General features: G+C 41.9%; 1 pseudogene; it reads left to right on the top strand.

The window, feature by feature from the left end:
- The first annotated feature begins 5,664 nt into the window (after positions 1-5,664).
- Positions 5,665-8,063, top strand: LOC112619361 (annotated as a pseudogene).
- Positions 8,064-8,322: the final 259 nt, after the last annotated feature.

Raw genomic sequence — 8,322 nt, 5'->3', positions numbered from 1 at the left:
CCAACATGGCGAAACCCCATCTCTACTAAAAATACAAAAATTAGCTGGGCGTAGTGGCAGGTACCTATAATCCCAGCTACTTGGGAGGCTGAAGCAGGAGAATCGCTTGAACCCGGGAGGCAGAGATTGCAGTGAGCTGAGATCGTGCCACTGCCCTCCTGCCTGGGTGATAAAAGCAAAACTCCATCTGGCGGGGCGGGGAGTGCAAGGGGGCAGGGGAAGAGAGAAAGATCTGCCTATATTTATCGAGCACTGTTGACAGAAGAGAGATGGGATTTGGTGAATTCTAATCCTAGAAAAGTGTACCTTATAATGGAGGATAAATTCTCCACACGTGGTCATAGCCCAGCAGAAGGATTAGGTGCACACACACACACACACACACAGAGCAGACTGCACTCAAGAGGTACAAATACAAACAGGAAATGGCTTACTTTTTCTCCTAATGTCCTTTAACATGCCTTACTGGATCCCTTTTTTTAATTTTCTTTTGAGATGGAGTCTTGCTCTGTCACCAGGCTGGAGTGCAGTGGCGCAATCTCGGCTCACTGCAACCTCTGCCTCCCGAGTTCAAGCAATTCTCGTGCCTCAGCCTCCTGAGTAGCTGAGACTACAGGCGCACCACCACAACCAGCTAATTTTTGTATTTTTAGTAGAGATGGGATTTCACCATGTTGACCAGGATGGTTTCGATCTCTTGACCTCATGATCTGCCCGCCTCGGCCTCCCAGTGCTGGGATTACAGGCGTGAGCCACCGTGCTTGGCCAGCTGGATCTCTTTTTTTAGGCCCTGGACACCTCAGGAATATCTTAAAGTTTTTCAGGCTCTTGTGATTGTATGAATAGCCTCATTTGGGGATGTTTTTAAAATTCTACTCTGATGTAAACAAAGAAACTCACATCCAATCCCCCTCACCTCAGGCCTGATCTGTGGCTACAGGATGAACACTGAAGAAGATCAGCTGGGCTTGCGTGGCTCACGCCTGTAATCCCAGCACCTTGGGAGGCTGAGGCAGGTGGATCACGAGGTCAAGAGATCGAAACCATCCTGGTCAACATGGTGAAACCCCATCTCTACTAAAAATACAAAAATTAGCTGGGCGTGGTGGCACGCCTGTAGTCCCAGCTACTCGGGAGGCTGAGGCACGAGAATTGCTTGAACCCAGGAGGCAGAATTTGCAGTGAGCCGAGATGGTGCCATTGCACTCCAGCTTGGGTGACAGAACAAGACTCTGTCTCAAAAAAAAACAAAAACAAAACTGAAGAAGATGGATGCCCTATGGGAGGGAACTCCATCAAGGCAGCTCAAATCTCACTGCCTATTGCAGAGTTCACTCTGCCAGGAAATTCATATAACTTTGCCCCACCAAACTGTGGCTCTCATTCCTTACCATGCCATCATGGTCTTCTCTAGCCTTCCTCCTGCCTTGATGATTTTCTAGGTAGGAAGCAAACATTGGCCTCTATGTTACTATTAACTACCTCCAACACTCCACCACTCAACCACCAACACCTCTGCAACCCCATAAACTTCAAAGCCTGCATGTCAGGCTTCCCAAGAACTCTCTTAGCTTTCAGCCCTGGCTCCACGGAAACACATGGAATTTGCTCTTATCACTGTGATTCCTTCTCAGCCCATCACTAGAGCACATCTCCTTCCCTGCTTCTAGGCAAGCAATCTGTAATCTGTAAGATTGCTTGCTTAGAACTCCTAGGCTTCTGTGCTTCTTGCTCCCTTAGAAATCCTAGGCTTCTATGAGGCTGAAGGTGGATGACAGAGGCTGATAGTCACAGGACCAGTTCTGCTATTTTTTAGACAACCTTGAGGGGATACCTAAAATCATTCTTTAGAAATAAAGAGGAATTCTTATCAGCTTTGAGGATTTAACCAAAATTATGAGACATCAGGAAAATCCCATTCCATATTGTTTTACATTAACAATAAGAACCAATTAAGTTCTATTTCTTGATCTGGTTACTGGTTACTTGGGTGTGTTCTGTTTTGGAAAAATATATGGAGCTATGTGCTTATGCTTTATTTCTCTTTATTAGGTTATACTTCCATAAAAAGCTTACTTACAGGAAATTATCCAGGATTCTCCCCCAACCCTGTATGCTGGATTCTGTGCCAGCTATTTTACATCTCTTATCTCATGTAATCAGGCTGGCTACATTTATTGAGCATCTACTATATGCCAGCAGTATGTTATATTCTTTGTTTTCTTTTAATTTTTATTGTGATGTATAACATACACATAAAAATAGTTCAGTTTAACAAATAGTTATAAAGTAAACACACATGTAACCACCACCCAGATGAAAAAATATATTGCCAGCACCCCAGAAGCCCCTTGTGCATCTCTTTCCAATCATAATCCCCTGCAATACTCTTCATACGCATTATTTAATTTAATCCTCACAAAAATCCTGGGAAGTTATTACCAGTAGTTGCAAGCTGAAAAATTCCCAGAGTTCATCCAGACCTAGGAGACATTTGAGTTTAATCAACCAGAAAGAAGAAACTGTATTAAGCACCTGGGGCATTCAGTAAAGACCCCAGAAGGGCTACACCTTGCTTGTAGGACTACCCTAGTCCCAGAGTAAAGGATACTCTAGACCTAAAATAACAAAAGTGAAAAACAAGCTTCAGACAGATCAAACTGATCTTCTAATAAATTAACTGTCTGCCAGAACAAAGTCTAACGTACTTAAACAGAAAAAAGCAAAATTGAGCACTCAACAAATGTTGAAATGTCCAGCATCCAATCAAAAATCACCATAGTAGACAAGAATGGTTGTGTGCACCTGTAGTCCCAGCTACTTAGGAGGCTGAAGCTGGAAGGTTGCTTGAGCCAGGAGTTCTAATCTAGCCTGGGCAACATAGCAAGACTCTGTCTCTAAAATACAATTACAAGACATACGAAGAAGTTTTCTTAATTTTAAGAAGTGATCCATGACTAGAAGAAAAATCAGTCAGTTAAAAACAAACTCAGAAATGACAGAGGTGATAAAATTAGCAAAAAGAAAAAAAAGCAAAAACAGAGAGAAACGGGAGATACAGATACAAGCCAAATGGAAATTCTAGAGATGAAAAATATAATGTTTGAAATAAAAAATTTACTGAAAGAGTTAAACAACAATTTAGGCAGTGCAGAAGAAAAGATCAATGAACCTGGAGACATAGTAATAGAAACTATCCAAACTAAAGCACAGAGACAAAAAAGATTGAAAAAACTGAACAAAGTTTCAGTGACCTGTAGGGCAATAGAAAGTCGTATAATGAGATTACAAGATGCAGAAGTGGGGGAGTGACCGAAATAATATTAAACAAAAATATTGCTCAAATTTTCCAAATGTAATAGAAACTATTAACTTGTAGCTTCAAGAATCCCAACAAACCTTCATGCAAGATAAATACACACACACACACACACACACACACACACATACACACAGCATATCACAATCAAATAGCTGGGGGGAAGTGATAAGAAGAAAATATTAAAAGTAGGCAGAGAAAAAACATAACATACAAAGGAAAGAAATAGAATGATCACTGAGTGAGACTCCATCTCAAAAAAAAAGAAAGAAGGAAAAAGAAAGCTAGAGTGGCTTTCTAAATATCAGGGTAGACTTCAGAACCTTATAAAAGGATGAAGAAAAACATTTCATTATGATGAAGTAAACAATTCATAAAAAATAAGTAACAATCATTGATGTGTCTGCACTGAATAATATAATTTCAAAATACATGCAGCAAAATTGACTAAACTGAAGGAGAAAGACAAATCCATAATTATATTTGGAGATATAAACACTTCTTACCCGATAGTTGGTAAAATAAGTAGTCAGAAAATCAGTAAGGATGTCAAAGATTTGAACAATACTATTGACCAACTTGACCTAGCTAACATTTATAGAACACATCACTTAACAAAAGAAGAAATATTTTAAGTGCGCATGAAATAGTCACGAAGATAGACCATATGTTGAGCCATCAAACAAGAATGGGACCAGTAATGTTTTAAATTCTTGGGGCTTTTTGGATCAAGCACCTTAATCAGATATTGAGTATCAAGTCCCTGCTCAGTTTCTATGACACTGGTTTCTGCCCTGTTCTTCATGACCCAAGTCCTTCCAGAGGCTGAACTCAGCTTCTGAAGTCCAGGCCCTGCACCTATAGTTTCTGATACTTTCTGCTGATGTCCCTGGCACTGAATTGCTAGACTTGCCTGACCACTAGCCACTGATAGAACTTACTCCTTTTTTTTTTTTGAGATGGCGTCTCCGTCTTGTTGCCCAGGCTGGAGTGCAGTGGCACGATCTCAGCTCACTGCAACCTCCGCCTCCCAGGTTCAAACGATTCTCTTGCCTCAGCCTCCCGAATAACTGGGACTACAGGCACCCGCCACTATGCCCAGCTAATTTTTGTATTTTGGCTCACGCCTGTAATCCCAATACTTTGGGAGGCTGAGGCGGGCAGATCAAAGGAGGTCAGGAGTTTGAGACTAGCCTGGCCAACATGGTGAAACTCAGAACGTACTCCTTTTATCTGCCCCAACTTCATGAATCCCTAAGCTCTGGTTCTAGCTACCCATACTCTGACTCAATTATTCATTCAACAATTATTTATTGAGCACCCACTATGTGCGAGGCACAGAGCAAGATGCTGGAGATACAGCCACGAATAGGGCAGACATGATCCCTTTTCCAAAGTAGATAGTGTCCAGTAAGAGACACAGACAAGTAGCGAGACAATTACAAAGCACTGTGATATATCCTATGAGTGAGCAAGTCCAGGGAGCTTTGAAGGCACAGAGACTGAATACCTAATTTGGACTTCAGGTTTAAGAAAGACTTTCTGGTGGAAATAAAATCAAAGCTGAGACTTGAAGGATGAGTAGGAGTCAGCCAGAGGGTAGAAAATGTGGTACGTTGTTCTAGGCCAGTGATTCTCAAAATGTGTTTCCAGATCAACAGCACCAGCATCAATTAAGAACCTGTTAGAAATGCAAATTCTCAGGCCCTTCCCCAGACATACAGTCAGAAATTCTAGATGTGGGTTCCAGAAATATGAGTTCTAGCAGATCTTACAGGTGATTCTGATGAATTGTAAAGTTTAAGAATCACGACTCTAGACTGAGGAACAACATGTACAAAGGCATGGAAAAAATGTGGTCTTCTCTAAGCCATACTCAAATATGAGAATGGTGATCCTAGTGCCTATCAGAGATGGCAACACCAAACCTAGTTCAATTCTTGTTTAACAGAAAAATAGAATAGGAAAGAACTATTATTTGTTAAACAGAGAGTATATACCAGGCCCTATGCTTCACATTGTTTCTCTTACCTAATCCTTACTACATCCCTATTATTCATATGATATCCATTTTACAGCTATGGAAGTTGAGGTTCTGAGAGTTACAGAACTTGCCCAACCTCACTCAACTAGTAAGTACCAGAACTGGGATTTGAACCCAGTTCTCTCTGACTCTGGAACCCAGGGAATTTTCTATGCCAGCCCACTGCTTCCAGGAAAAAGAGTTGAAGATGAAGAGGTGAGGGCATTTCAGCAGCTTCACTCACTAAGACTCCTGGGAATGGAGCAGGCTGACACAGCAGCCATTGTTTGATGTCAAAAACTGGCTTTTTGACTTTATTATCATGCCTTTGGAGATGGAGCCCAAAATGAGCAAATTTGCCTTTAGGTATCAGAGAAGTTCCATATCAGATAATGATTCTGGCTATGCACTGGAGGAGTACTTCAGGGTCCCCTGGGCCTTAGATCAGAGCAGAACCAGCTCTATTTTGCTTGCTTATCAGCGGAAAATGTCCTTATATTAACATCCCTGGAAAGAAACATCTGATTAAAGGGCTTGTATACCAGTTGCCACCACATGATAATGAGATATAGTACTGTCAGTCTTTGAATGAAGATGAGAATAAAGAATTCCAAGTGTTCAGTGCTTAGCAGCAGAAAGAAGCACTTGGAAGAGGCATGATTAAACTTTTGTCTAGAGCAGTAATGCACGCTATGTGTGAGCAATGTGGGTTGAAGATCAACGGAGATAAAACTGCAGTGTTTGCCTCTCGAGTGGGCCCTGGAGTGTGCTGGTACTCATTCTGTTTTGTCTGTTTCACGTATAAAGAGCTGCTGGTCAACCTCGTCTATTTTTATCAGGATGAAAAAATTCACTGTGGCAGGCACCATGCTGAATTGCTCAAACCCTGAAGCTCAGCATGTGCTGAGATAATTTTGTTGATGTTTGCACAGAAACTGAGAGTCACCATTGGCACATGAAACACTTCTGCTGCCTTGAGCGCAAAATGGTCCCCAGAGGACAACGTATGTTATGAAGGATGGCCACCCATTCTGCTGTGGCTGTTTTGAGCCTGTCTACACAGAGTGCTGTGAAATCTGTGGGAACATATTAGTGTCGACCATGTGCAGATGACCTATGATGGGAAGTGTTGGCGTGCTGCAGAAGCGTGCTTTTCTCGTGCCTAGCATAAATCCTTTTTGTTGGATATCTCTTCTTTCCCAAAGTCAGATTTATTACTCAAAAATATGCAACCTTGGGCTGGGCATGGTGGCTCATGCCTGTAATCCCAGCATTTTGGGAGGGCAAGGTGGGCAAGTCACAAGGTCAGGAGTTGGAGACCAGCCTGGCTAATACAGTGAAACCCCATCTCTACTAAAAATACAAAAATTAGCCAGCCTTGGTGGTGGGCACCTGTAGTCCCAGCTACAAGGGAGGCTGAGTCAGGAGAATCGCCTGAACCTGGGAGGCGGAGCTTGCAGTGAGCTGAGATCACACCACTGCACTCCAGCCTGGGTGACAGAGCATTACTATGTCAAAAAGAAAAGAAAAGAAAAGAAAGAAGAAAAGAAAGACAGAGAGAGAGAAAGAGAGAAGGAAGGAAGGAAGAAAAGAAAAGAAAAGAAAAGAAAAGAAAAGAAAAGAAAAGAAAAGAACAAGCTAAAGCAAAACAACCAGAACCTTGCAAGTAAAAATTACTGACCTGATATGGACTGGGCACAAGATGAACAGTGTTTCTGCTCATGGCAACCACCCAGGCCCTGCAAACAGTAGACGGCTCCAGAAATTGGATCTGGACCATGGGGCTTCAGGGTAGGCTAACGATCAAACACAGGGGTATGAAAATCCCTAGGGTTTTTGTCAGATTTGAAACCAGAGCAACGTGCTCAGGATTCTATGGATTCTTTGGCTTTGTCCAACATCACAGTAGCTTCAGAGGATGGATGAAGCAAGCTGAGGTCATCCTTATATTCTCTGCAAACTCTGAAAAAAACGGAGGCAGAAGATTGTGAGAAAATCAGCAGTATGGAAACTTTGAACTCTGCTGCATGGAAGTACAGAGTCCTTAAAGAGTCTAAGTTCAAAATTTTGTCTAGAAAAAAAAAATCATGCCTGATGAAAAACTAGTACATCTGCCAGTACTCAGACAATCCAAGTCTCAATCCAGACCACAGAAGGTCAGATGATGTCATTGACAATGGAAACTGCAACATCAAGATCAGGCAGTGTCCAGTGAGTGACAAGACCTAGGTGTACCATTCTGAAGAGAGGGGATCCAGATCTCATCACCATTTCCACAGGAGAAGTAGAAAGTCCCACTCTGACAATATCCTGAATATTGTTACAGAAAGAGAATATTCTCCCAAGGACAGGCTGCAGCTTTACATCCCCAATAAGTACAGTAATTTATGTGGAATAAAAGGGCCCAGGAAATCCAAGCATACATCCAGAATGCCGATCTCTATAGACAGCATGCCCATCCACTTCCGACCATTTCTATGTCCCCGGGAGTGAAGAGGTTTCTGGGATTCCTGGTGTTCCTCCTTCTCGTCCTCCTCTTCCAACTCAGAACAAAGGGATATTTTCTTGAACAATCAGTCCCTCAACCCCAGCCACAGAGATACGCCTACTATAGAGACGCCCTTTCCAGTCCAACTCCCTGCCCGTCAGCTTGGTTAGAGGACAACTAAATTCAAGAAGAAAAGCAGACACAAATGCAAAAACTATTATTTCTTAAGATAGTAGCTATGGAGATAAATGTGTTTAAAATATAGCATTAACCATCAAAATCCTATTTTTTTTCTTACATAAAACAGTTGCTAAAATAGTTTACAGTGTTTTGCCTGTGTAAATGAGAAGTCAACTGCTGTTTACAGCATCAGATTAAGGTTTGAAAGGTGAACTTTCTCCTGTTTACCCTCCTTAGATGGTACCTAATGGGAACATTACAGTTTTACACAGTGCTTTGGTCTCTGATCCTTAAGAGAATACTCAAGAAACT

Source organism: Theropithecus gelada, chromosome 2 (assembly GCF_003255815.1).
Source record: "Theropithecus gelada isolate Dixy chromosome 2, Tgel_1.0, whole genome shotgun sequence".
In the NCBI taxonomy this organism is placed as follows: domain Eukaryota; kingdom Metazoa; phylum Chordata; class Mammalia; order Primates; family Cercopithecidae; genus Theropithecus; species Theropithecus gelada.
Note: the sequence above shows the minus strand (reverse complement) of the source record. Positions and strands in the feature narration are given on the sequence as shown.